The 19,426-nt window shown below is 48.6% G+C and overlaps 68 non-coding genes across 68 annotated transcripts; 58 read left to right on the top strand and 10 right to left on the bottom strand.

Annotated features, from left to right (window-relative positions):
• Nucleotides 1–183: 183 nt before the first annotated feature.
• Trnas-uga (transfer RNA serine (anticodon UGA)) lies at nucleotides 184–265 on the top strand. Its single transcript has one exon. It is a non-coding gene; the product is annotated as a tRNA-Ser (tRNA).
• An 80-nt stretch (nucleotides 266–345) lies between these two features.
• Nucleotides 346–418, top strand: Trnaf-gaa (transfer RNA phenylalanine (anticodon GAA)). Its single transcript has one exon. It is a non-coding gene; the product is annotated as a tRNA-Phe (tRNA).
• A 324-nt stretch (nucleotides 419–742) lies between these two features.
• On the top strand, nucleotides 743–815 carry Trnat-agu (transfer RNA threonine (anticodon AGU)). The gene has a single exon. It is a non-coding gene; the product is annotated as a tRNA-Thr (tRNA).
• Nucleotides 816–873: 58 nt separating this feature from the next.
• Trnas-aga (transfer RNA serine (anticodon AGA)) lies at nucleotides 874–955 on the top strand. The gene has a single exon. It is a non-coding gene; the product is annotated as a tRNA-Ser (tRNA).
• A 245-nt stretch (nucleotides 956–1,200) lies between these two features.
• Nucleotides 1,201–1,272, top strand: Trnac-gca (transfer RNA cysteine (anticodon GCA)). Its single transcript has one exon. It is a non-coding gene; the product is annotated as a tRNA-Cys (tRNA).
• Nucleotides 1,273–1,473: 201 nt separating this feature from the next.
• On the top strand, nucleotides 1,474–1,546 carry Trnaf-gaa (transfer RNA phenylalanine (anticodon GAA)). The gene has a single exon. It is a non-coding gene; the product is annotated as a tRNA-Phe (tRNA).
• Nucleotides 1,547–1,683: 137 nt separating this feature from the next.
• Nucleotides 1,684–1,754, bottom strand: Trnag-gcc (transfer RNA glycine (anticodon GCC)). The gene has a single exon. It is a non-coding gene; the product is annotated as a tRNA-Gly (tRNA).
• Nucleotides 1,755–1,872: 118 nt separating this feature from the next.
• Trnat-agu (transfer RNA threonine (anticodon AGU)) lies at nucleotides 1,873–1,945 on the top strand. The gene has a single exon. It is a non-coding gene; the product is annotated as a tRNA-Thr (tRNA).
• Nucleotides 1,946–2,003: 58 nt separating this feature from the next.
• On the top strand, nucleotides 2,004–2,085 carry Trnas-aga (transfer RNA serine (anticodon AGA)). Its single transcript has one exon. It is a non-coding gene; the product is annotated as a tRNA-Ser (tRNA).
• A 245-nt stretch (nucleotides 2,086–2,330) lies between these two features.
• On the top strand, nucleotides 2,331–2,402 carry Trnac-gca (transfer RNA cysteine (anticodon GCA)). The gene has a single exon. It is a non-coding gene; the product is annotated as a tRNA-Cys (tRNA).
• A 74-nt stretch (nucleotides 2,403–2,476) lies between these two features.
• On the top strand, nucleotides 2,477–2,558 carry Trnas-uga (transfer RNA serine (anticodon UGA)). The gene has a single exon. It is a non-coding gene; the product is annotated as a tRNA-Ser (tRNA).
• Nucleotides 2,559–2,638: 80 nt separating this feature from the next.
• On the top strand, nucleotides 2,639–2,711 carry Trnaf-gaa (transfer RNA phenylalanine (anticodon GAA)). Its single transcript has one exon. It is a non-coding gene; the product is annotated as a tRNA-Phe (tRNA).
• Nucleotides 2,712–2,848: 137 nt separating this feature from the next.
• On the bottom strand, nucleotides 2,849–2,919 carry Trnag-acc (transfer RNA glycine (anticodon ACC)). Its single transcript has one exon. It is a non-coding gene; the product is annotated as a tRNA-Gly (tRNA).
• Nucleotides 2,920–3,493: 574 nt separating this feature from the next.
• Nucleotides 3,494–3,565, top strand: Trnac-gca (transfer RNA cysteine (anticodon GCA)). The gene has a single exon. It is a non-coding gene; the product is annotated as a tRNA-Cys (tRNA).
• A 74-nt stretch (nucleotides 3,566–3,639) lies between these two features.
• Trnas-uga (transfer RNA serine (anticodon UGA)) lies at nucleotides 3,640–3,721 on the top strand. The gene has a single exon. It is a non-coding gene; the product is annotated as a tRNA-Ser (tRNA).
• Nucleotides 3,722–3,801: 80 nt separating this feature from the next.
• Nucleotides 3,802–3,874, top strand: Trnaf-gaa (transfer RNA phenylalanine (anticodon GAA)). The gene has a single exon. It is a non-coding gene; the product is annotated as a tRNA-Phe (tRNA).
• Nucleotides 3,875–4,011: 137 nt separating this feature from the next.
• Trnag-gcc (transfer RNA glycine (anticodon GCC)) lies at nucleotides 4,012–4,082 on the bottom strand. Its single transcript has one exon. It is a non-coding gene; the product is annotated as a tRNA-Gly (tRNA).
• Nucleotides 4,083–4,199: 117 nt separating this feature from the next.
• Nucleotides 4,200–4,272, top strand: Trnat-agu (transfer RNA threonine (anticodon AGU)). Its single transcript has one exon. It is a non-coding gene; the product is annotated as a tRNA-Thr (tRNA).
• A 237-nt stretch (nucleotides 4,273–4,509) lies between these two features.
• Trnae-uuc (transfer RNA glutamic acid (anticodon UUC)) lies at nucleotides 4,510–4,581 on the top strand. Its single transcript has one exon. It is a non-coding gene; the product is annotated as a tRNA-Glu (tRNA).
• A 76-nt stretch (nucleotides 4,582–4,657) lies between these two features.
• Nucleotides 4,658–4,729, top strand: Trnac-gca (transfer RNA cysteine (anticodon GCA)). Its single transcript has one exon. It is a non-coding gene; the product is annotated as a tRNA-Cys (tRNA).
• A 74-nt stretch (nucleotides 4,730–4,803) lies between these two features.
• Nucleotides 4,804–4,885, top strand: Trnas-uga (transfer RNA serine (anticodon UGA)). Its single transcript has one exon. It is a non-coding gene; the product is annotated as a tRNA-Ser (tRNA).
• An 81-nt stretch (nucleotides 4,886–4,966) lies between these two features.
• Nucleotides 4,967–5,039, top strand: Trnaf-gaa (transfer RNA phenylalanine (anticodon GAA)). Its single transcript has one exon. It is a non-coding gene; the product is annotated as a tRNA-Phe (tRNA).
• A 137-nt stretch (nucleotides 5,040–5,176) lies between these two features.
• On the bottom strand, nucleotides 5,177–5,247 carry Trnag-gcc (transfer RNA glycine (anticodon GCC)). Its single transcript has one exon. It is a non-coding gene; the product is annotated as a tRNA-Gly (tRNA).
• A 247-nt stretch (nucleotides 5,248–5,494) lies between these two features.
• On the top strand, nucleotides 5,495–5,576 carry Trnas-aga (transfer RNA serine (anticodon AGA)). The gene has a single exon. It is a non-coding gene; the product is annotated as a tRNA-Ser (tRNA).
• A 245-nt stretch (nucleotides 5,577–5,821) lies between these two features.
• On the top strand, nucleotides 5,822–5,893 carry Trnac-gca (transfer RNA cysteine (anticodon GCA)). Its single transcript has one exon. It is a non-coding gene; the product is annotated as a tRNA-Cys (tRNA).
• A 74-nt stretch (nucleotides 5,894–5,967) lies between these two features.
• Nucleotides 5,968–6,049, top strand: Trnas-uga (transfer RNA serine (anticodon UGA)). The gene has a single exon. It is a non-coding gene; the product is annotated as a tRNA-Ser (tRNA).
• Nucleotides 6,050–6,129: 80 nt separating this feature from the next.
• On the top strand, nucleotides 6,130–6,202 carry Trnaf-gaa (transfer RNA phenylalanine (anticodon GAA)). The gene has a single exon. It is a non-coding gene; the product is annotated as a tRNA-Phe (tRNA).
• Nucleotides 6,203–6,657: 455 nt separating this feature from the next.
• Trnas-aga (transfer RNA serine (anticodon AGA)) lies at nucleotides 6,658–6,739 on the top strand. The gene has a single exon. It is a non-coding gene; the product is annotated as a tRNA-Ser (tRNA).
• Nucleotides 6,740–6,984: 245 nt separating this feature from the next.
• On the top strand, nucleotides 6,985–7,056 carry Trnac-gca (transfer RNA cysteine (anticodon GCA)). The gene has a single exon. It is a non-coding gene; the product is annotated as a tRNA-Cys (tRNA).
• Nucleotides 7,057–8,148: 1,092 nt separating this feature from the next.
• Trnac-gca (transfer RNA cysteine (anticodon GCA)) lies at nucleotides 8,149–8,220 on the top strand. Its single transcript has one exon. It is a non-coding gene; the product is annotated as a tRNA-Cys (tRNA).
• Nucleotides 8,221–8,457: 237 nt separating this feature from the next.
• On the top strand, nucleotides 8,458–8,530 carry Trnaf-gaa (transfer RNA phenylalanine (anticodon GAA)). Its single transcript has one exon. It is a non-coding gene; the product is annotated as a tRNA-Phe (tRNA).
• A 137-nt stretch (nucleotides 8,531–8,667) lies between these two features.
• On the bottom strand, nucleotides 8,668–8,738 carry Trnag-gcc (transfer RNA glycine (anticodon GCC)). The gene has a single exon. It is a non-coding gene; the product is annotated as a tRNA-Gly (tRNA).
• A 116-nt stretch (nucleotides 8,739–8,854) lies between these two features.
• On the top strand, nucleotides 8,855–8,927 carry Trnat-agu (transfer RNA threonine (anticodon AGU)). Its single transcript has one exon. It is a non-coding gene; the product is annotated as a tRNA-Thr (tRNA).
• A 58-nt stretch (nucleotides 8,928–8,985) lies between these two features.
• Trnas-aga (transfer RNA serine (anticodon AGA)) lies at nucleotides 8,986–9,067 on the top strand. The gene has a single exon. It is a non-coding gene; the product is annotated as a tRNA-Ser (tRNA).
• A 245-nt stretch (nucleotides 9,068–9,312) lies between these two features.
• On the top strand, nucleotides 9,313–9,384 carry Trnac-gca (transfer RNA cysteine (anticodon GCA)). Its single transcript has one exon. It is a non-coding gene; the product is annotated as a tRNA-Cys (tRNA).
• A 74-nt stretch (nucleotides 9,385–9,458) lies between these two features.
• Trnas-uga (transfer RNA serine (anticodon UGA)) lies at nucleotides 9,459–9,540 on the top strand. Its single transcript has one exon. It is a non-coding gene; the product is annotated as a tRNA-Ser (tRNA).
• Nucleotides 9,541–9,830: 290 nt separating this feature from the next.
• Trnag-gcc (transfer RNA glycine (anticodon GCC)) lies at nucleotides 9,831–9,901 on the bottom strand. Its single transcript has one exon. It is a non-coding gene; the product is annotated as a tRNA-Gly (tRNA).
• A 117-nt stretch (nucleotides 9,902–10,018) lies between these two features.
• Trnat-agu (transfer RNA threonine (anticodon AGU)) lies at nucleotides 10,019–10,091 on the top strand. The gene has a single exon. It is a non-coding gene; the product is annotated as a tRNA-Thr (tRNA).
• Nucleotides 10,092–10,328: 237 nt separating this feature from the next.
• On the top strand, nucleotides 10,329–10,400 carry Trnae-uuc (transfer RNA glutamic acid (anticodon UUC)). Its single transcript has one exon. It is a non-coding gene; the product is annotated as a tRNA-Glu (tRNA).
• Nucleotides 10,401–10,476: 76 nt separating this feature from the next.
• On the top strand, nucleotides 10,477–10,548 carry Trnac-gca (transfer RNA cysteine (anticodon GCA)). Its single transcript has one exon. It is a non-coding gene; the product is annotated as a tRNA-Cys (tRNA).
• Nucleotides 10,549–10,622: 74 nt separating this feature from the next.
• Trnas-uga (transfer RNA serine (anticodon UGA)) lies at nucleotides 10,623–10,704 on the top strand. Its single transcript has one exon. It is a non-coding gene; the product is annotated as a tRNA-Ser (tRNA).
• A 291-nt stretch (nucleotides 10,705–10,995) lies between these two features.
• On the bottom strand, nucleotides 10,996–11,066 carry Trnag-gcc (transfer RNA glycine (anticodon GCC)). Its single transcript has one exon. It is a non-coding gene; the product is annotated as a tRNA-Gly (tRNA).
• Nucleotides 11,067–11,313: 247 nt separating this feature from the next.
• On the top strand, nucleotides 11,314–11,395 carry Trnas-aga (transfer RNA serine (anticodon AGA)). Its single transcript has one exon. It is a non-coding gene; the product is annotated as a tRNA-Ser (tRNA).
• A 245-nt stretch (nucleotides 11,396–11,640) lies between these two features.
• Nucleotides 11,641–11,712, top strand: Trnac-gca (transfer RNA cysteine (anticodon GCA)). Its single transcript has one exon. It is a non-coding gene; the product is annotated as a tRNA-Cys (tRNA).
• A 74-nt stretch (nucleotides 11,713–11,786) lies between these two features.
• Nucleotides 11,787–11,868, top strand: Trnas-uga (transfer RNA serine (anticodon UGA)). Its single transcript has one exon. It is a non-coding gene; the product is annotated as a tRNA-Ser (tRNA).
• An 80-nt stretch (nucleotides 11,869–11,948) lies between these two features.
• Trnaf-gaa (transfer RNA phenylalanine (anticodon GAA)) lies at nucleotides 11,949–12,021 on the top strand. Its single transcript has one exon. It is a non-coding gene; the product is annotated as a tRNA-Phe (tRNA).
• A 455-nt stretch (nucleotides 12,022–12,476) lies between these two features.
• Trnas-aga (transfer RNA serine (anticodon AGA)) lies at nucleotides 12,477–12,558 on the top strand. Its single transcript has one exon. It is a non-coding gene; the product is annotated as a tRNA-Ser (tRNA).
• A 245-nt stretch (nucleotides 12,559–12,803) lies between these two features.
• Nucleotides 12,804–12,875, top strand: Trnac-gca (transfer RNA cysteine (anticodon GCA)). Its single transcript has one exon. It is a non-coding gene; the product is annotated as a tRNA-Cys (tRNA).
• Nucleotides 12,876–13,111: 236 nt separating this feature from the next.
• Trnaf-gaa (transfer RNA phenylalanine (anticodon GAA)) lies at nucleotides 13,112–13,184 on the top strand. Its single transcript has one exon. It is a non-coding gene; the product is annotated as a tRNA-Phe (tRNA).
• A 783-nt stretch (nucleotides 13,185–13,967) lies between these two features.
• Trnac-gca (transfer RNA cysteine (anticodon GCA)) lies at nucleotides 13,968–14,039 on the top strand. The gene has a single exon. It is a non-coding gene; the product is annotated as a tRNA-Cys (tRNA).
• A 237-nt stretch (nucleotides 14,040–14,276) lies between these two features.
• Nucleotides 14,277–14,349, top strand: Trnaf-gaa (transfer RNA phenylalanine (anticodon GAA)). Its single transcript has one exon. It is a non-coding gene; the product is annotated as a tRNA-Phe (tRNA).
• Nucleotides 14,350–14,486: 137 nt separating this feature from the next.
• Trnag-gcc (transfer RNA glycine (anticodon GCC)) lies at nucleotides 14,487–14,557 on the bottom strand. Its single transcript has one exon. It is a non-coding gene; the product is annotated as a tRNA-Gly (tRNA).
• A 116-nt stretch (nucleotides 14,558–14,673) lies between these two features.
• Trnat-agu (transfer RNA threonine (anticodon AGU)) lies at nucleotides 14,674–14,746 on the top strand. The gene has a single exon. It is a non-coding gene; the product is annotated as a tRNA-Thr (tRNA).
• Nucleotides 14,747–14,804: 58 nt separating this feature from the next.
• Nucleotides 14,805–14,886, top strand: Trnas-aga (transfer RNA serine (anticodon AGA)). The gene has a single exon. It is a non-coding gene; the product is annotated as a tRNA-Ser (tRNA).
• A 245-nt stretch (nucleotides 14,887–15,131) lies between these two features.
• Trnac-gca (transfer RNA cysteine (anticodon GCA)) lies at nucleotides 15,132–15,203 on the top strand. The gene has a single exon. It is a non-coding gene; the product is annotated as a tRNA-Cys (tRNA).
• Nucleotides 15,204–15,277: 74 nt separating this feature from the next.
• Nucleotides 15,278–15,359, top strand: Trnas-uga (transfer RNA serine (anticodon UGA)). The gene has a single exon. It is a non-coding gene; the product is annotated as a tRNA-Ser (tRNA).
• A 607-nt stretch (nucleotides 15,360–15,966) lies between these two features.
• Nucleotides 15,967–16,048, top strand: Trnas-aga (transfer RNA serine (anticodon AGA)). The gene has a single exon. It is a non-coding gene; the product is annotated as a tRNA-Ser (tRNA).
• Nucleotides 16,049–16,145: 97 nt separating this feature from the next.
• Trnae-uuc (transfer RNA glutamic acid (anticodon UUC)) lies at nucleotides 16,146–16,217 on the top strand. The gene has a single exon. It is a non-coding gene; the product is annotated as a tRNA-Glu (tRNA).
• A 384-nt stretch (nucleotides 16,218–16,601) lies between these two features.
• On the top strand, nucleotides 16,602–16,674 carry Trnaf-aaa (transfer RNA phenylalanine (anticodon AAA)). Its single transcript has one exon. It is a non-coding gene; the product is annotated as a tRNA-Phe (tRNA).
• Nucleotides 16,675–16,811: 137 nt separating this feature from the next.
• On the bottom strand, nucleotides 16,812–16,882 carry Trnag-gcc (transfer RNA glycine (anticodon GCC)). Its single transcript has one exon. It is a non-coding gene; the product is annotated as a tRNA-Gly (tRNA).
• A 116-nt stretch (nucleotides 16,883–16,998) lies between these two features.
• Nucleotides 16,999–17,071, top strand: Trnat-agu (transfer RNA threonine (anticodon AGU)). The gene has a single exon. It is a non-coding gene; the product is annotated as a tRNA-Thr (tRNA).
• Nucleotides 17,072–17,456: 385 nt separating this feature from the next.
• Trnac-gca (transfer RNA cysteine (anticodon GCA)) lies at nucleotides 17,457–17,528 on the top strand. Its single transcript has one exon. It is a non-coding gene; the product is annotated as a tRNA-Cys (tRNA).
• Nucleotides 17,529–17,602: 74 nt separating this feature from the next.
• On the top strand, nucleotides 17,603–17,684 carry Trnas-uga (transfer RNA serine (anticodon UGA)). The gene has a single exon. It is a non-coding gene; the product is annotated as a tRNA-Ser (tRNA).
• An 80-nt stretch (nucleotides 17,685–17,764) lies between these two features.
• Trnaf-gaa (transfer RNA phenylalanine (anticodon GAA)) lies at nucleotides 17,765–17,837 on the top strand. Its single transcript has one exon. It is a non-coding gene; the product is annotated as a tRNA-Phe (tRNA).
• A 137-nt stretch (nucleotides 17,838–17,974) lies between these two features.
• On the bottom strand, nucleotides 17,975–18,045 carry Trnag-gcc (transfer RNA glycine (anticodon GCC)). Its single transcript has one exon. It is a non-coding gene; the product is annotated as a tRNA-Gly (tRNA).
• Nucleotides 18,046–18,765: 720 nt separating this feature from the next.
• Trnas-uga (transfer RNA serine (anticodon UGA)) lies at nucleotides 18,766–18,847 on the top strand. Its single transcript has one exon. It is a non-coding gene; the product is annotated as a tRNA-Ser (tRNA).
• An 80-nt stretch (nucleotides 18,848–18,927) lies between these two features.
• Trnaf-gaa (transfer RNA phenylalanine (anticodon GAA)) lies at nucleotides 18,928–19,000 on the top strand. Its single transcript has one exon. It is a non-coding gene; the product is annotated as a tRNA-Phe (tRNA).
• Nucleotides 19,001–19,324: 324 nt separating this feature from the next.
• Trnat-agu (transfer RNA threonine (anticodon AGU)) lies at nucleotides 19,325–19,397 on the top strand. The gene has a single exon. It is a non-coding gene; the product is annotated as a tRNA-Thr (tRNA).
• The last annotated feature ends 29 nt before the right edge of the window (nucleotides 19,398–19,426 follow it).

Raw genomic sequence — 19,426 nt, 5'->3', positions numbered from 1 at the left:
ATGTTATATACCCTGTGCGTGGATTCCGTCCTTGGCTGGGGATATAGCTCAGTGGTAGAGCATTCGACTGCAGATCGAGAGGTCCCTGGTTCAAACCCGGGTGTACCCTACTAGTTGGCTTTTTGTCCTCTTCGGCACCTGAGTGGTGAGCTGGTGAATTATTCTGGTTACCCAGCAATTTCTGCTGCGATGGCCGAGTGGTTAAGGCGTTAGACTTGAAATCTAATGGGATCTTCCCGCGTAGGTTCGAACCCTACTCGCAGCGAATCTTCAAACATTCTTTTTGATCTGGTCAAGTGTCTATCACAACGTACAGACCTTTGCCATGTGATAGAATTGATCATGGCCGAGATAGCTCAGTTGGGAGAGCGTCAGACTGAAGATCTGAAGGTCCCTGGTTCAATTCCGGGTCTCGGCATTTTATCACTGCCCAGCAGGGCTGTTTGAGGTGGTGAATGCAAGCAGCCGTAGCACTTTTCCTCAGCTATGTTTTTTTATTTATTTTCCTTCCTTTCTTTTTTACGGAGGGTATTTTCTGGTGTAGGTAAAACACGATGCATTGGCGGGGAATCGAACCCCGGTCTCCTGCGTGGCAGGCGAGAATTCTACCACTGAACCACCAATGCGTTACTACTCATTTCCAAAATTTCCGAGTGACAGTGTATCACGTCCCGGTGTGTTAGTAGCCTTAACGGCATTTCAGACGTGTGATATTGAGATTTTCAAAATCTCCCAACAGGCAGGCGCTGTGGCTTAGCGGTTAAAGCGCCTGTCTAGTAAACAGGAGATCCCCGGTTCAAATCCGGGCAGTGCCTTTAGCAGTAATGTTGTGCTTTCTGGTCGGCCTTGTGGCAATGGCCAGCGGTTTGTCAGGCTGCGATGGCCGAGTGGTTAAGGCGTTTGACTAGAAATCAAATGGGATCTTCCCGCGTAGGTTCGAATCCTACTCGCAGCGGACGCAAAAAGGTGTTTTTGACACGAACAGAAAGACAGAGCTAGTTCAAATTGTCAGAAAAAGCATGACATCTAAATTACTTAGTGGTGCCAATGTTTCCCGCATGGTCTAGTGGTTAGGATTTCTGGTTTTCACTCAGGCGGCCCGGGTTCAATTCCCGGTGCGGGAAGTGTACATTTTTTAAGTTAAGTTGCTCTCTCACGCGTTGATGTTATATACCCTGTGCGTGGATTCCGTCCTTGGCTGGGGATATAGCTCAGTGGTAGAGCATTCGACTGCAGATCGAGAGGTCCCTGGTTCAAACCCGGGTGTCCCCTACTAGTTGGCTTTTTGTCCTCTTCGACACCTGAGTGGTGAGCTGGTGAATTATTCTGGTTACCCAGCAATTTCTGCTGCGATGGCCGAGTGGTTAAGGCGTTAGACTTGAAATCTAATGGGATCTTCCCGCGCAGGTTTTTGATCTGGTCAAGTGTCTATCACAACGTACAGACCTTTGCCATGTGATAGAATTTATCATGGCCGAGATAGCTCAGTTGGGAGAGCGTCAGACTGAAGATCTGAAGGTCCCTGGTTCAATCCCGGGTCTCGGCATTTTATCACTGCCCAGCAGGGCGGTTTGAGGTGGTGAATGCAAGCAGCCGTAGCACTTTTCCTCAGCTATGTTTTTTTATTTATTTTCCTTCCTTTCTTTTTTACGGAGGGTATTTTCTGGTGTAGGTAAAACACGATGCATTGGCGGGGAATCGAACCCCGGTCTCCCGCGTGGCAGGCGAGAATTCTACCACTGAACCACCAATGCGTTACTACTCATTTCCAAAATTTCCGAGTGACAGTGTATCACGTCCCGGTGTGTTAGTAGCCTTAACGGCATTTCAGACGTGTGATATTGAGATTTTCAAAATCTCGCAAAACAGGCAGGCGCTGTGGCTTAGCGGTTAAAGCGCCTGTCTAGTAAACAGGAGATCCCCGGTTCAAATCCGGGCAGTGCCTTTAGCAGTAATGTTGTGCTTTCTGGTCGGCCTTGTAGCAATGGCCAGCGGTTTGTCAGGCTGCGATGGCCGAGTGGTTAAGGCGTTTGACTAGAAATCAAATGGGATCTTCCCGCGTAGGTTCGAATCCTACTCGCAGCGGACGCAAAAAGGTGTTTTTGACACGAACAGAAAGACAGAGCTAGTTCAAATTGTCAGAAAAAGCATGACATCTAAATTACTTAGTGGTGCGAATGTGTCCCGCACGGTCTAGTGGTTAGGATTTCTGGTTTTCACCCAGGCGGCCCGGGTTCGATTCCCGGTGCGGGAAGTGTACATTTTTTAAGTTAAGTTGCTCTCTCACGCGTTGATGTTATATACCCTGTGCGTGGATTCCGTCCTTGGCTGGGGATATAGCTCAGTGGTAGAGCATTCGACTGCAGATCGAGAGGTCCCTGGTTCAAACCCGGGTGTCCCCTACTAGTTGGCTTTTCGTCTTCTTCGGCACCTGAGTGGTGAGCTGGTGAATTATTCTGGTTACCCAGCAATTTCTGCTGCGATGGCCGAGTGGTTAAGGCGTTAGACTTGAAATCTAATGGGATCTTCCCGCGTAGGTTCGAACCCTACTCGCAGCGAATCTTCAAACATTCTTTTTGATCTGGTCAAGTGTCTATCACAACGTACAGACCTTTGCCATGTGATAGAATTGATCATGGCCGAGATAGCTCAGTTGGGAGAGCGTCAGACTGAAGATCTGAAGGTCCCTGGTTCAATCCCGGGTCTCGGCATTTTATCACTGCCCAGCAGGGCGGTTTGAGGTGGTGAATGCAAGCAGCCGTAGCACTTTTCCTCAGCTATGTTTTTTTATTTATTTTCCTTCCTTTCTTTTTTACGGAGGGTATTTTCTGGTGTAGGTAAAACACGATGCATTGGCGGGGAATCGAACCCCGGTCTCCCGCGTGGTAGGCGAGAATTCTACCACTGAACGACCAATGCGTTACTACTCATTTCCAAAATTTCCGAGTGACAGTGTATCACGTCCCGGTGTGTTAGTAGCCTTAACGGCATTTCAGACGTGTGATATTGAGATTTTCAAAATCTCCCAACAGACAGGCGCTGTGGCTTAGCGGTTAAAGCGCCTGTCTAGTAAACAGGTGATCCCCGGTTCAAATCCGGGCAGTGCCTTTAGCAGTAATGTTGTGCTTTCTGGTCGGCCTTGTGGCAATGGCCAGCGGTTTGTCAGGCTGCGATGGCCGAGTGGTTAAGGCGTTTGACTAGAAATCAAATAGGATCTTCCCGCGTAGGTTCGAATCCTACTCGCAGCGGACGCAAAAAGGTGTTTTTGACACGAACAGAAAGACAGAGCTAGTTCAAATTGTCAGAAAAAGCATGACATCTAAATTACTTTGTGGTGCGAATGTGTCCCGCATGGTCTAGTGGTTAGAATTTCTGGTTTTCACCCAGGCGGCCCGGGTTCGATTCCCGGTGCGGGAAGTGTACATTTTTTAAGTTAAGTTGCTCTCTCACGCGTTGATGTTATATACCCTGTGCGTGGATTCCGTCCTTGGCTGGGGATATAGCTCAGTGGTAGAGCATTCGACTGCAGATCGAGAGGTCCCTGGTTCAAACCCGGGTGTCCCCTACTAGTTGGCTTTTTGTCCTCTTCGGCACCTGAGTGGTGAGCTGGTGAATTATTCTGGTTACCCAGCAATTTCTGCTGCGATGGCCGAGTGGTTAAGGCGTTAGACTTGAAATCTAATGGGATCTTCCCGCGTAGGTTCGAACCCTACTCGCAGCGAATCTTCAAACATTCTTTTTGATCTGGTCAAGTGTCTATCACAACGTACAGACCTTTGCCATGTGATAGAATTGATCATGGCCGAGATAGCTCAGTTGGGAGAGCGTCAGACTGAAGATCTGAAGGTCCCTGGTTCAATCCCGGGTCTCGGCATTTTATCACTGCCCAGCAGGGCGGTTTGAGGTGGTGAATGCAAGCAGCCGTAGCACTTTTCCTCAGCTATGTTTTTTTATTTATTTTCCTTCCTTTCTTTTTTACGGAGGGTATTTTCTGGTGTAGGTAAAACACGATGCATTGGCGGGGAATCGAACCCCGGTCTCCCGCGTGGCAGGCGAGAATTCTACCACTGAACCACCAATGCGTTACTACTCATTTCCAAAATTTCCGAGTGACAGTGTATCACGTCAAGGGTGTGTTAGTAGCCTTAACGGCATTTCAGACGTGTGATATTGAGATTTTCAAAATCTCCCAACAGGCAGGCGCTGTGGCTTAGCGGTTAAAGCGCCTGTCTAGTAAACAGGAGATCCCCGGTTCAAATCCGGGCAGTGCCTTTAGCAGTAATGTTGTGCTTTCTGGTCGGCCTTGTGGTAATAGCCAGCGGTTTGTCAGGCTGCGATGGCCGAGTGGTTAAGGCGTTTGACTAGAATTCAAATGGGATCTTCCCGCGTAGGTTCGAATCCTACTCGCAGCGGACGCAAAAAGGTGTTTTTGACACGAACAGAAAGACAGAGCTAGTTCAAATTGTCAGAAAAAGCATGACATCTAAATTACTTAGTGGTGCGAATGTGTCCCGCATGGTCTAGTGGTTAGGATTTCTGGTTTTCACCCAGGCGGCCCGGGTTCGATTCCCGGTGCGGGAAGTGTACATTTTTTAAGTTAAGTTGCTCTCTCACGCGTTGATGTTATATACCCTGTGCGTGGATTCCGTCCTTGGCTGGGGATATAGCTCAGTGGTAGAGCATTCGACTGCAGATCGAGAGGTCCCTGGTTCAAACCCGGGTGTCCCCTACTAGTTGGCTTTTTGTCCTCTTCGGCACCTGAGTGGTGAGCTGGTGAATTATTCTGGTTACCCAGCAATTTCTGCTGCGATGGCCGAGTGGTTAAGGCGTTAGACTTGAAATCTAATGGGATCTTCCCGCGTAGGTTCGAACCCTACTCGCAGCGAATCTTCAAACATTCTTTTTGATCTGGTCAAGTGTCTATCACAACGTACAGACCTTTTGCCATGTGATAGAATTGATCATGGCCGAGATAGCTCAGTTGGAAGAGCGTCAGACTGAAGATCTGAAGGTCCCTGGTTCAATCCCGGGTCTCGGCATTTTATCACTGCCCAGCAGGGCGGTTTGAGGTGGTGAATGCAAGCAGCCGTAGCACTTTTCTTCAGCTATGTTTTTTTATTTATTTTCCTTCCTTTCTTTTTTACGGAGGGTATTTTCTGGTGTAGGTAAAACACGATGCATTGGCGGGGAATCGAACCCCGGTCTCCCGCGTGGCAGGCGAGAATTCTACCACTGAACCACCAATGCGTTACTACTCATTTCCAAAATTTCCGAGTGACAGTGTATCACGTCCCGGTGTGTTAGTAGCCTTAACTGCATTTCAGACGTGTGATATTGAGATTTTCAAAATCTCCCAACAGGCAGGCGCTGTGGCTTAGCGGTTAAAGCGCCTGTCTAGTAAACAGGAGATCCCCGGTTCAAATCCGGGCATTGCCTTTAGCAGTAATGTTGTGCTTTCTGGTCGGCCTTGTGGCAATGGCCAGCGGTTTGTCAGGCTGCGATGGCCGAGTGGTTAAGGCGTTTGACTAGAAATCAAATGGGATCTTCCCGCGTAGGTTCGAATCCTACTCGCAGCGGACGCAAAGAGGTGTTTTTGACACGAACAGAAAGACAGAGCTAGTTCAAATTGTCAGAAAAAGCATGACATCTAAATTACTTAGTGGTGCGAATGTGTCCCGCATGGTCTAGTGGTTAGGATTTCTGGTTTTCACTCAGGCGGCCCGGGTTCGATTCCCGGTGCGGGAAGTGTACATTTTTTAAGTTAAGTTGCTCTCTCACGCGTTGATGTTATATACCCTGTGCGTGGATTCCGTCCTTGGTTGGGGATATAGCTCAGTGGTAGAGCATTCGACTGCAGATCGAGAGGTCCCTGGTTCAAACCCGGGTGTCCCCTACTAGTTGGCTTTTTGTCCTCTTCGGCACCTGAGTGGTGAGCTGGTGAATTATTCTGGTTACCCAGCAATTTCTGCTGCGATGGCCGAGTGGTTAAGGCGTTAGACTTGAAATCTAATGGGATCTTCCCGCGTAGGTTCGAACCCTACTCGCAGCGAATCTTCAAACATTCTTTTTGATCTGGTCAAGTGTCTATCACAACGTACAGACCTTTGCCATGTGATAGAATTGATCATGGCCGAGATAGCTCAGTTGGGAGAGCGTCAGACTGAAGATCTGAAGGTCCCTGGTTCAATCCCGGGTCTCGGCATTTTATCACTGCCCAGCAGGGCGGTTTGAGGTGGTGAATGCAAGCAGCCGTAGCACTTTTCCTCAGCTATATATTTTTATTTATTTTCCTTCCTTTCTTTTTTACGGAGGGTATTTTCTGGTGTAGGTAAAACACGATGCATTGGCGGGGAATCGAACCGCGGTCTCCCGCGTGGCAGGCGAGAATTCTACCACTGAACCACCAATGCGTTCCTACTCATTTCCAAAATTTCCAAGTGACAGTGTATCACGTCCCGGTGTGTTAGTAGCCTTAACGGCATTTCAGACGTGTGATATTGAGATTTTCAAAATCTCCCAACAGGCAGGCGCTGTGGCTTAGCGGTTAAAGCGCCTGTCTAGTAAACAGGAGATCCCCGGTTCAAATCCGGTCAGTGCCTTTAGCAGTAATGTTGTGCTTTCTGGTCGGCCTTGTGGCAATGGCCAGCGGTTTGTCAGGCTGCGATGGCCGAGTGGTTAAGGCGTTTGACTAGAAATCAAATGGGATCTTCCCGCGTAGGTTCGAATCCTACTCGCAGCGGACGCAAAAAGGTGTTTTTGACACGAACAGAAAGACAGAGCTAGTTCAAATTGTCAGAAAAAGCATGACATCTAAATTACTTAGTGGTGCGGATGTGTCCCGCATGGTCTAGTGGTTAGGATTTCTAGTTTTCACCCAGGCGGCCCGGGTTCGATTCCCCGTGCGGGAAGTGTACATTTTTTAAGTTAAGTTGCTCTCTCACGCGTTGATGTTATATACCCTGTGCGTGGATTCCGTCCTTGGCTGGGGATATGGCTCAGTGGTAGAGCATTCGACTGCAGATCGAGAGGTCCCTGGTTCAAACCCGGGTGTCCCCTACTAGTTGGCTTTTTGTCCTCTTCGGCACCTGAGTGGTGAGCTGGTGAATTATTCTGGTTACCCAGCAATTTCTGCTGCGATGGCCGAGTGGTTAAGGCGATAGACTTGAAATCTAATGGGATCTTCCCGCGTAGGTTCGAACCCTACTCGCAGCGAATCTTCAAACATTCTTTTTGATCTGGTCAAGTGTCTATCACAACGTACAGACCTTTGCCATGTGATAGAATTGATCATGGCCGAGATAGCTCAGTTGGGAGAGCGTCAGACTGAAGATCTGAAGGTCCCTGGTTCAATCCCGGGTCGCGGCATTTTATCACTGCCCAGCAGGGCGGTTTGAGGTGGTGAATGCAAGCAGCCGTAGCACTTTTCCTCAGCTATGTTTTTTTATTTATTTTCCTTCCTTTCTTTTTTACGGAGGGTATTTTCTGGTGTAGGTAAAACACGATGCATTGGCGGGGAATCGAACCCCGGTCTCCCGCGTGGCAGGCGAGAATTCTACCACTGAACAACCAATGCGTTACTACTCATTTCCAAAATTTCCGAGTGACAGTGTATCACGTCAAGGGTGTGTTAGTAGCCTTAACGGCATTTCAGACGTGTGATATTGAGATTTTCAAAATCTCCCAACAGGCAGGCGCTGTGGCTTAGCGGTTAAAGCGCCTGTCTAGTAAACAGGAGATCTCCGGTTCAAATCCGGGCAGTGCCTTTAGCAGTAATGTTGTGCTTTCTGGTCGGCCTTGTGGCAATAGCCAGCGGTTTGTCAGGCTGCGATGGCCGAGTGGTTAAGGCGTTTGACTAGAATTCAAATGGGATCTTCCCGCGTAGGTTCGAATCCTACTCGCAGCGGACGCAAAAAGGTGTTTTTGACACGAACAGAAAGACAGAGCTAGTTCAAATTGTCAGAAAAAGCATGACATCTAAATTACTTAGTGGTGCGAATGTGTCCCGCATGGTGTAGTGGTTAGGATTTCTGGTTTTCACCCAGGCGGCCCGGGTTCGATTCCCGGTGCGGGAAGTGTACATTTTTTAAGTTAAGTTGCTCTCTCACGCGTTGATGTTATATACCCTGTGCGTGGATTCCGTCCTTGGCTGGGGATATAGCTCAGTGGTAGAGCATTCGACTGCAGATCGAGAGGTCCCTGGTTCAAACCCGGGTGTCCCCTACTAGTTGGCTTTTTGTCCTCTTCGGCACCTGAGTGGTGAGCTGGTGAATTATTCTGGTTACCCAGCAATTTCTGCTGCGATGGCCGAGTGGTTAAGGCGTTAGACTTGAAATCTAATGGGATCTTCCCACGTAGGTTCGAACCCTACTCGCAGCGAATCTTCAAACATTCTTTTTGATCTGGTCAAGTGTCTATCACAACGTACAGACCTTTTGCCATGTGATAGAATTGATCATGGCCGAGATAGCTCAGTTGGGAGAGCGTCAGACTGAAGATCTGAAGGTCCCTGGTTCAATCCCAGGTCTCGGCATTTTATCACTGCCCAGCAGGGCGGTTTGAGGTGGTGAATGCAAGCAGCCGTAGCACTTTTCCTCAGCTATGTTTTTTTATTTATTTTCCTTCCTTTCTTTTTTACGGAGGGTATTTTCTGGTGTAGGTAAAACACGATGCATTGGCGGGGAATCGAACCCCGGTCTCCCGCGTGGCAGGCGAGAATTCTACCACTGAACCACCAATGCGTTACTACTCATTTCCAAAATTTCCGAGTGACAGTGTATCACGTCCCGGTGTGTTAGTAGCCTTAACTGCATTTCAGACGTGTGATATTGAGATTTTCAAAATCTCCCAACAGGCAGGCGCTGTGGCTTAGCGGTTAAAGCGCCTGTCTAGTAAACAGGAGATCCCCGGTTCAAATCCGGGCAGTGCCTTTAGCAGTAATGTTATGCTTTCTGGTCGGCCTTGTGGCAATGGCCAGCGGTTTGTCAGGCTGCGATGGCCGAGTGGTTAAGGCGTTTGACTAGAAATCAAATGGGATCTTCCCGCGTAGGTTCGAATCCTACTCGCAGCGGACGCAAAAAGGTGTTTTTGACACGAACAGAAAGACAGAGCTAGTTCAAATTGTCAGAAAAAGCATGACATCTAAATTACTTAGTGGTGCGAATGTGTACCGCATGGTCTAGTGGTTAGGATTTCTGGTTTTCACCCAGGCGGCCCGGTTTCGATTCCCGGTGCGGGAAGTGTACATTTTTTAAGTTAAGTTGCTCTCTCACGCGTTGATGTTATATACCCTGTGCGTGGATTCCGTCCTTGGCTGGGGATATAGCTCAGTGGTAGAGCATTCGACTGCAGATCGAGAGGTCCCTGGTTCAAACCCGGGTGTCCCCTACTAGTTGGCTTTTTGTCCTCTTCGGCACCTGAGTGGTGAGCTGGTGAATTATTCTGGTTACCCAGCAATTTCTGCTGCGATGGCCGAGTGGTTAAGGCGTTAGACTTGAAATCTAATGGGATCTTCCCGCGTAGGTTCGAACCCTACTCGCAGCGAATCTTCAAACATTCTTTTTGATCTGGTCAAGTGTCTATCACAACGTACAGACCTTTGCCATGTGATAGAATTGATCATGGCCGAGATAGCTCAGTTGAGAGAGCGTCAGACTGAAGATCTGAAGGTCCCTGGTTCAATCCCGGGTCTCGGCATTTTATCACTGCCCAGCAGGGCGGTTTGAGGTGGTGAATGCAAGCAGCCGTAGCACTTTTCCTCAGCTATGTTTTTTTATTTATTTTCCTTCCTTTCTTTTTTACGGAGGGTATTTTCTGGTGTAGGTAAAACACGATGCATTGGCGGGGAATCGAACCCCGGTCTCCCGCGTGGCAGGCGAGAATTCTACCACTGAACCACCAATGCGTTACTACTCATTTCCAAAATTTCCGAGTGACAGTGTATCACGTCAAGGGTGTGTTAGTAGCCTTAACGGCATTTCAGACGTGTGATATTGAGATTTTCAAAATCTCCCAACAGGCAGGCGCTGTGGCTTAGCGGTTAAAGCGCCTGTCTAGTAAACAGGAGATCCCCGGTTCAAATCCGGGCAGTGCCTTTAGCAGTAATGTTGTGCTTTCTGGTCGGCCTTGTGGTAATAGCCAGCGGTTTGTCAGGCTGCGATGGCCGAGTGGTTAAGGCGTTTGACTAGAATTCAAATGGGATCTTCCCGCGTAGGTTCGAATCCTACTCGCAGCGGACGCAAAAAGGTGTTTTTGACACGAACAGAAAGACAGAGCTAGTTCAAATTGTCAGAAAAAGCATGACATCTAAATTACTTAGTGGTGCGAATGTGTCCCGCATGGTCTAGTGGTTAGGATTTCTGGTTTTCACCCAGGCGGCCCGGGTTCGATTCCCGGTGCGGGAAGTGTACATTTTTTAAGTTAAGTTGCTCTCTCACGCGTTGATGTTATATACCCTGTGCGTGGATTCCGTCCTTGGCTGGGGATATAGCTCAGTGGTAGAGCATTCGACTGCAGATCGAGAGGTCCCTGGTTCAAACCCGGGTGTCCCCTACTAGTTGGCTTTTTGTCCTCTTCGGCACCTGAGTGGTGAGCTGGTGAATTATTCTGGTTACCCAGCAATTTCTGCTGCGATGGCCGAGTGGTTAAGGCGTTAGACTTGAAATCTAATGGGATCTTCCCGCGTAGGTTCGAACCCTACTCGCAGCGAATCTTCAAACATTCTTTTTGATCTGGTCAAGTGTCTATCACAACGTACAGACCTTTTGCCATGTGATAGAATTGATCATGGCCGAGATAGCTCAGTTGGAATAGCGTCAGACTGAAGATCTGAAGGTCCCTGGTTCAATCCCGGGTCTCGGCATTTTATCACTGCCCAGCAGGGCGGTTTGAGGTGGTGAATGCAAGCAGCCGTAGCGCTTTTCTTCAGCTATGTTTTTTTGTTTATTTTCCTTCCTTTCTTTTTTACGGAGGGTATTTTCTGGTGTAGGTAAACCACGATGCATTGGCGGGGAATCGAACCCCGGTCTCCCGCGTGGCAGGCGAGAATTCTACCACTGAACCACCAATGCGTTACTACTCATTTCCAAAATTTCCGAGTGACAGTGTATCACGTCCCGGTGTGTTAGTAGCCTTAACTGCATTTCAGACGTGTGATATTGAGATTTTCAAAATCTCCCAACAGGCAGGCGCTGTGGCTTAGCGGTTAAAGCGCCTGTCTAGTAAACAGGAGATCCCCGGTTCAAATCCGGGCATTGCCTTTAGCAGTAATGTTGTGCTTTCTGGTCGGCCTTGTGGCAATGGCCAGCGGTTTGTCAGGCTGCGATGGCCGAGTGGTTAAGGCGTTTGACTAGAAATCAAATGGGATCTTCCCGCGTAGGTTCGAATCCTACTCGCAGCGGACGCAAAGAGGTGTTTTTGACACGAACAGAAAGACAGAGCTAGTTCAAATTGTCAGAAAAAGCATGACATCTAAATTACTTAGTGGTGCGAATGTGTCCCGCATGGTCTAGTGGTTAGGATTTCTGGTTTTCACTCAGGCGGCCCGGGTTCGATTCCCGGTGCGGGAAGTGTACATTTTTTAAGTTAAGTTGCTCTCTCACGCGTTGATGTTATATACCCTGTGCGTGGATTCCGTCCTTGGTTGGGGATATAGCTCAGTGGTAGAGCATTCGACTGCAGATCGAGAGGTCCCTGGTTCAAACCCGGGTGTCCCCTACTAGTTGGCTTTTTGTCCTCTTCGGCACCTGAGTGGTGAGCTGGTGAATTATTCTGGTTACCCAGCAATTTCTGCTGCGATGGCCGAGTGGTTAAGGCGTTAGACTTGAAATCTAATGGGATCTTCCCGCGTAGGTTCGAACCCTACTCGCAGCGAATCTTCAAACATTCTTTTTGATCTGGTCAAGTGTCTATCACAACGTACAGACCTTTGCCATGTGATAGAATTGATCATGGCCGAGATAGCTCAGTTGGGAGAGCGTCAGACTGAAGATCTGAAGGTCCCTGGTTCAATCCCGGGTCTCGGCATTTTATCACTGCCCAGCAGGGCGGTTTGAGGTGGTGAATGCAAGCAGCCGTAGCACTTTTCCTCAGCTATATTTTTTTATTTATTTTCCTTCCTTTCTTTTTTACGGAGGGTATTTTCTGGTGTAGGTAAAACACGATGCATTGGCGGGGAATCGAACCGCGGTCTCCCGCGTGGCAGGCGAGAATTCTACCACTGAACCACCAATGCGTTCCTACTCATTTCCAAAATTTCCAAGTGACAGTGTATCACGTCCCGGTGTGTTAGTAGCCTTAACGGCATTTCAGACGTGTGATATTGAGATTTTCAAAATCTCCCAACAGGCAGGCGCTGTGGCTTAGCGGTTAAAGCGCCTGTCTAGTAAACAGGAGATCCCCGGTTCAAATCCGGTCAGTGCCTTTAGCAGTAATGTTGTGCTTTCTGGTCGGCCTTGTGGCAATGGCCAGCGGTTTGTCAGGCTGCGATGGCCGAGTGGTTAAGGCGTTTGACTAGAAATCAAATGGGATCTTCCCGCGTAGGTTCGAATCCTACTCGCAGCGGACGCAAAAAGGTGTTTTTGACACGAACAGAAAGACAGAGCTAGTTCAAATTGTCAGAAAAAGCATGACATCTAAATTACTTAGTGGTGCGGATGTGTCCCGCATGGTCTAGTGGTTAGGATTTCTAGTTTTCACCCAGGCGGCCCGGGTTCGATTCCCCGTGCGGGAAGTGTACATTTTTTAAGTTAAGTTGCTCTCTCACGCGTTGATGTTATATACCCTGTGCGTGGATTCCGTCCTTGGCTGGGGATATGGCTCAGTGGTAGAGCATTCGACTGCAGATCGAGAGGTCCCTGGTTCAAACCCGGGTGTCCCCTACTAGTTGGCTTTTTGTCCTCTTCGGCACCTGAGTGGTGAGCTGGTGAATTATTCTGGTTACCCAGCAATTTCTGCTGCGATGGCCGAGTGGTTAAGGCGATAGACTTGAAATCTAATGGGATCTTCCCGCGTAGGTTCGAACCCTACTCGCAGCGAATCTTCAAACATTCTTTTTGATCTGGTCAAGTGTCTATCACAACGTACAGACCTTTGCCATGTGATAGAATTGATCATGGCCGAGATAGCTCAGTTGGGAGAGCGTCAGACTGAAGATCTGAAGGTCCCTGGTTCAATCCCGGGTCTCGGCATTTTATCACTGCCCAGCAGGGCGGTTTGAGGTGGTGAATGCAAGCAGCCGTAGCACTTTTCCTCAGCTATGTTTTTTTATTTATTTTCCTTCCTTTCTTTTTTACGGAGGGTATTTTCTGGTGTAGGTAAAACACGATGCATTGGCGGGGAATCGAACCCCGGTCTCCCGCGTGGCAGGCGAGAATTCTACCACTGAACAACCAATGCGTTACTACTCATTTCCAAAATTTCCGAGTGACAGTGTATCACGTCAAGGGTGTGTTAGTAGCCTTAACGGCATTTCAGACGTGTGATATTGAGATTTTCAAAATCTCCCAACAGGCAGGCGCTGTGGCTTAGCGGTTAAAGCGCCTGTCTAGTAAACAGGAGATCTCCGGTTCAAATCCGGGCAGTGCCTTTAGCAGTAATGTTGTGCTTTCTGGTCGGCCTTGTGGCAATAGCCAGCGGTTTGTCAGGCTGCGATGGCCGAGTGGTTAAGGCGTTTGACTAGAATTCAAATGGGATCTTCCCGCGTAGGTTCGAATCCTACTCGCAGCGGACGCAAAAAGGTGTTTTTGACACGAACAGAAAGACAGAGCTAGTTCAAATTGTCAGAAAAAGCATGACATCTAAATTACTTAGTGGTGCGAATGTGTCCCGCATGGTGTAGTGGTTAGGATTTCTGGTTTTCACCCAGGCGGCCCGGGTTCGATTCCCGGTGCGGGAAGTGTACATTTTTTAAGTTAAGTTGCTCTCTCACGCGTTGATGTTATATACCCTGTGCGTGGATTCCGTCCTTGGCTGGGGATATAGCTCAGTGGTAGAGCATTCGACTGCAGATCGAGAGGTCCCTGGTTCAAACCCGGGTGTCCCCTACTAGTTGGCTTTTTGTCCTCTTCGGCACCTGAGTGGTGAGCTGGTGAATTATTCTGGTTACCCAGCAATTTCTGCTGCGATGGCCGAGTGGTTAAGGCGTTAGACTTGAAATCTAATGGGATCTTCCCACGTAGGTTCGAACCCTACTCGCAGCGAATCTTCAAACATTCTTTTTGATCTGGTCAAGTGTCTATCACAACGTACAGACCTTTTGCCATGTGATAGAATTGATCATGGCCGAGATAGCTCAGTTGGGAGAGCGTCAGACTGAAGATCTGAAGGTCCCTGGTTCAATCCCAGGTCTCGGCATTTTATCACTGCCCAGCAGGGCGGTTTGAGGTGGTGAATGCAAGCAGCCGTAGCACTTTTCCTCAGCTATGTTTTTTTATTTATTTTCCTTCCTTTCTTTTTTACGGAGGGTATTTTCTGGTGTAGGTAAAACACGATGCATTGGCGGGGAATCGAACCCCGGTCTCCCGCGTGGCAGGCGAGAATTCTACCACTGAACCACCAATGCGTTACTACTCATTTCCAAAATTTCCGAGTGACAGTGTATCACGTCCCGGTGTGTTAGTAGCCTTAACTGCATTTCAGACGTGTGATATTGAGATTTTCAAAATCTCCCAACAGGCAGGCGCTGTGGCTTAGCGGTTAAAGCGCCTGTCTAGTAAACAGGAGATCCCCGGTTCAAATCCGGGCAGTGCCTTTAGCAGTAATGTTGTGCTTTCTGGTCGGCCTTGTGGCAATGGCCAGCGGTTTGTCAGGCTGCGATGGCCGAGTGGTTAAGGCGTTTGACTAGAAATCAAATGGGATCTTCCCGCGTAGGTTCGAATCCTACTCGCAGCGGACGCAAAAAGGTGTTTTTGACACGAACAGAAAGACAGAGCTACTTCAAATTGTCAGAAAAAGCATGACATCTAAATTACTTAGTGGTGCGAATGTGTCCCGCATGGTCTAGTGGTTAGGATTTCTAGTTTTCACCCAGGCGGCCCGGGTTCGATTCCCGGTGCGGGAAGTGTACATTTTTTAAGTTAAGTTGCTCTCTCACGCGTTGATGTTATATACCCTGTGCGTGGATTCCGTCCTTGGCTGGGGATATAGCTCAGTGGTAGAGCATTCGACTGCAGATCGAGAGGTCCCTGGTTCAAACCCGGGTGTCCCCTACTAGTTGGCTTTTTGTCCTCTTCGGCACCTGAGTGGTGAGCTGGTGAATTATTCTGGTTACCCAGCAATTTCTGCTGCGATGGCCGAGTGGTTAAGGCGTTAGACTTGAAATCTAATGGGATCTTCCCGCGTAGGTTCGAACCCTACTCGCAGCGAATCTTCAAACATTCTTTTTGATCTGGTCAAGTGTATATCACAACGTACAGACCTTTGCCATGTGATAGAATTGATCATGGCCGAGATAGCTCAGTTGGGAGAGCGTCAGACTGAAGAACTGAAGGTCCCTGGTTCAATCCCGGGTCTCGGCATTTTATCACTGCCCAGCAGGGCGGTTTGAGGTGGTGAATGCAAGCAGCCGTAGCTCTTTTCCTCAGCTATGTTTTTTAATTATTTTCCTTCCTTTCTTTTTTACGGAGGGTATTTTCTGGTGTAGGTAAAACACGATGCATTGGCGGGGAATCGAACCCCGGTCTCCCGCGTGGCAGGCGAGATTTCTACCACTGAACCACCAATGCGTTACTACTCATTTTCAAAATTTCCGAGTGACAGTGTATCACGTCCCGGTGTGTTAGTAGCCTTAACGGCATTTCAGAGGTGTGATATTGAGATTTTCAAAATCTCCCAACAGGCAGGCGCTGTGGCTTAGCGGTTAAAGCGCCTGTCTAGTAAACAGGAGATCCCCGGTTCAAATCCGGCCAGTGCCTTTAGCAGTAGTGTTGTGCTTACTGGTCGGCCTTGTGGCAATGGCCAGCGGTTTGTCAGGCTGCGATGGCCGAGTGGTTAAGGCGTTTGACTAGAAATCAAATGGGATCTTCCCGCGTAGGTTCGAATCCTACTCGCAGCGGACGCAAAAAGGTGTTTTTGACACGAACAGAAAGACAGAGCTAGTTCAAATTGTCAGAAAAAGCATGACATCTAAATTACTTAGTGGTGCGAATGTGTCCCGCATGGTCTAGTGGTTAGGATTTCTGGTTTTCACCCAGGCGGCCCGGGTTCGATTCCCGGTGCGGGAAGTGTACAATTTTTAAGTTAAGTTGCTCTCTCACGCGTTGATGTTATATACCCTGTGCATGGATTCCGTCCTTGGCTGGGGATATAGCTCAGTGGTAGAGCATTCGACTGCAGATAGAGAGGTCCCTGGTTCAAACCCGGGTGTCCCTTACTAGTTGGCTTTTTGTCCTCTTCGGCACCTGAGTGGTGAGCTGGTGAATTATTCTGGTTACCCAGCAATTTCTGCTGCGATGGCCGAGTGGTTAAGGCGTTAGACTTGAAATCTAATGCGATCTTCCCGCGTAGGTTCGAACCCTACTCGCAGCGAATCTTCAAACATTCTTTTTGATCTGGTCAAGTGTCTATCACAACGTAAAGACCTTTGCCATGTGATAGAATTGATCATGGCCGAGATAGCTCAGTTGGGAGAGCGTCAGACTAAAGATCTGAAGGTCCCTGGTTCAATCCCGGGTCTCGGCATTTTATCACTGCCCAGCAGGGCAGTTTGAGGTGGTGAATACAAGCAGCCGTAGCACTTTTCCTCAGCTATGTTTTTTTATTTATTTTCCTTCCTTTCTTTTTTACGGAGGGTATTTTCTGGTGTAGGTAAAACACGATGCATTGGCGGGGAATCGAACCCCGGTCTCCCGCGTGGCAGGCGAGAATTCTACCACTGAACCACCAATGCGTTACTACTCATTTCCAAAATTTCTGAGTGACAGTGTATCACGTCCCGGTGTGTTAGTAGCCTTAACGGCATTTCAGACGTGCAATATTGAGATTTTCAAAATCTCCCAACAGGCAGGCGCTGTGGCTGAGCGGTTAAAGCGCCTGTCTAGTAAACAGGAGATCCCCGGTTCAAATCCGGGCAGTGCCTTTAGCAGTAATGTTGTGCTTTCTGGTCGGCCTTGTGGCAATGGCCAGCGGTTTGTCAGGCTGCGATGACCGAGTGGTTAAGGCGTTTGACTAGAAATCAAATGGGATCTTCCCGCGTAGGTTCGAATCCTACTCGCAGCGGACGCAAAAAGGTGTTTTTGACACGAACAGAAAGACAGAGCTAGTTTAAATTGTCAGAAAAAGCATGACATCTAAATTACTTAGTGGTGCGAATGTGCCCCGCATGGTCTAGTGGTTAAGATTTCTGGTTTTCACCCAGGCGGCCCAGGTTCGATTCCCGGTGCGGGAAGTGTACATTTTTTAAGTTAAGTTGCTCTCTCACGCGTTGATGTTATATACCCTGTGCGTGGATTCCGTCCTTGGCTGGGGATATAGCTCAGTGGTAGAGCATTCGACTGCAGATCGAGAGGTCCCTGGTTCAAACCCGGGTGTCCCCTACTAGTTGGCTTTTTGTCCTCTTCGGCACCTGAGTGGTGAGCTGGTGAATTATTCTGGTTACCCAGCAATTTCTGCTGCGATGGCCGAGTGGTTAAGGCGTTAGACTTGAAATCTAATGGGATCTTCCCGCGTAGGTTCGAACCCTACTCGCAGCGTATCTTCAAACATTCTTTTTGATCTGGTCAAGTGTCTATCACAACGTACAGACCTTTGCCATGTGATAGCATTGATCATGGCCGAGATAGCTCAGTTGGGAGAGCGTCAGACTGAAGATCTGAAGGTCCCTGGTTCAATCCCGGGTCTCGGCATTTTATCACTGCCCAGCAGGGCGGTTTGAGGTGGTGAATGCAAGCAGCCGTAGCACTTTTCCTCAGCTATGTTTTTTTATTTATTTTCCTTCCTTTCTTTTTTACGGAGGGTATTTTCTGGTGTAGGTAAAACACGATGCATTGGCGGGGAATCGAACCCCGGTCTCCCGCGTGGCAGGCGAGAATTCTACCACTGAACCACCAATGCGTTACTACTCATTTCCAAAATTTCCGAGTGACAGTGTATCACGTCCCGGTGTGTTAGTAGCCTTAACGGCATTTCAGACGTGTGATATTGAGATTTTCAAAATCTCCCAACAGGCAGGCGCTGTGGCTTAGCGGTTAAAGCGCCTGTCTAGTAAACAGGAGATCCCCGGTTCATATCCGGGCAGTGCCTTTAGCAGTAATGTTGTGCTTTCTGGTCGGCCTTGTGGCAATGGCCAGCGGTTTGTCAGGCTGCGATGGCCGAGTGGTTAAGGCGTTTGACTAGAAATCAAATGGAATCTTCCCGCGTAGGTTCGAATCCTACTCGCAGCGGACGCACAAAGGTGTTTTTGACACGAACAGAAAGACAGAGCTAGTTCAAATTGTCAGAAAAAGCATGACATCTAAATTACTTAGTGGTGCGAATGTGTCCCGCATGGTCTAGTGGTTAGGATTTCTGGTTTTCACCCAGGCGGCCCGGGTTCGATTCCCGGCGCGGGAAGTGTACATTTTTTAAGTTAAGTTGCTCTCTCACGCGTTGATGTTATATACCCTGTGCGTGGATTCCGTCCTTGGCTGGGGATATAGCTCAGTGGTAGAGCATTTGACTGCAGATCGAGAGGTCCCTGGTTCAAACCCGGGTGTCCCCTACTAGTTGGCTTTTTGTCCTCTTCGGCACCTGAGTGGTGAGCTGGTGAATTATTCTGGTTACCCAGCAATTTCTGCTGCGATGGCCGAGTGGTTAAGGCGTTAGACTTGAAATCTAATGGGATCTTCCCGCGTAGGTTCGAACCCTACTCGCAGCGAATCTTCAAACATTCTTTTTGATCTGGTCAAGTGTCTATCACAACGTACAGACCTTTGCCATGTGATAGAATTGATCATGGCCGAGATAGCTCAGTTGGGAGAGCGTCAGACTGAAGATCTGAAGGTCCCTGGTTCAATCCCGGGTCTCGGCAGTTTATCACTGCCCAGCAGGGCGGTTTGAGGTGGTGAATGCAAGCAGCCGTAGCACTTTTCCTCAGCTATGTTTTTTTATTTATTTTCCTTCCTTTCTTTTTTACGGAGGGTATTTTCTGGTGTAGGTAAAACACGATGCATTGGCGGGGAATCGAACCCCGGTCTCCCGCGTGGCAGGCGAGAATTCTACCACTGAACCACTAATGCGTTACTACTCATTTCCAAAATTTCCGAGTGACAGTGTATCACGTCCCGGTGTGTTAGTAGCCTTAACGGCATTTCAGACGTGTGATATTGAGATTTTCAAAATCTCCCAACAGGCAGGCGCTGTGGCTTAGCGGTTAAAGCGCCTGTCTAGTAAACAGGAGATCCCCGGTTCAAATCCGGGCAGTGCCTTTAGCAGTAATGTTGTGCTTTCTGGTCGG

This window comes from Hydractinia symbiolongicarpus, chromosome 2, assembly GCF_029227915.1.
Source record: "Hydractinia symbiolongicarpus strain clone_291-10 chromosome 2, HSymV2.1, whole genome shotgun sequence".
NCBI lineage: Eukaryota > Metazoa > Cnidaria > Hydrozoa > Anthoathecata > Hydractiniidae > Hydractinia > Hydractinia symbiolongicarpus.
The sequence above is the reverse complement of the archived record's forward strand: the minus strand, read 5'-3'. Positions and strand labels throughout refer to the sequence as shown.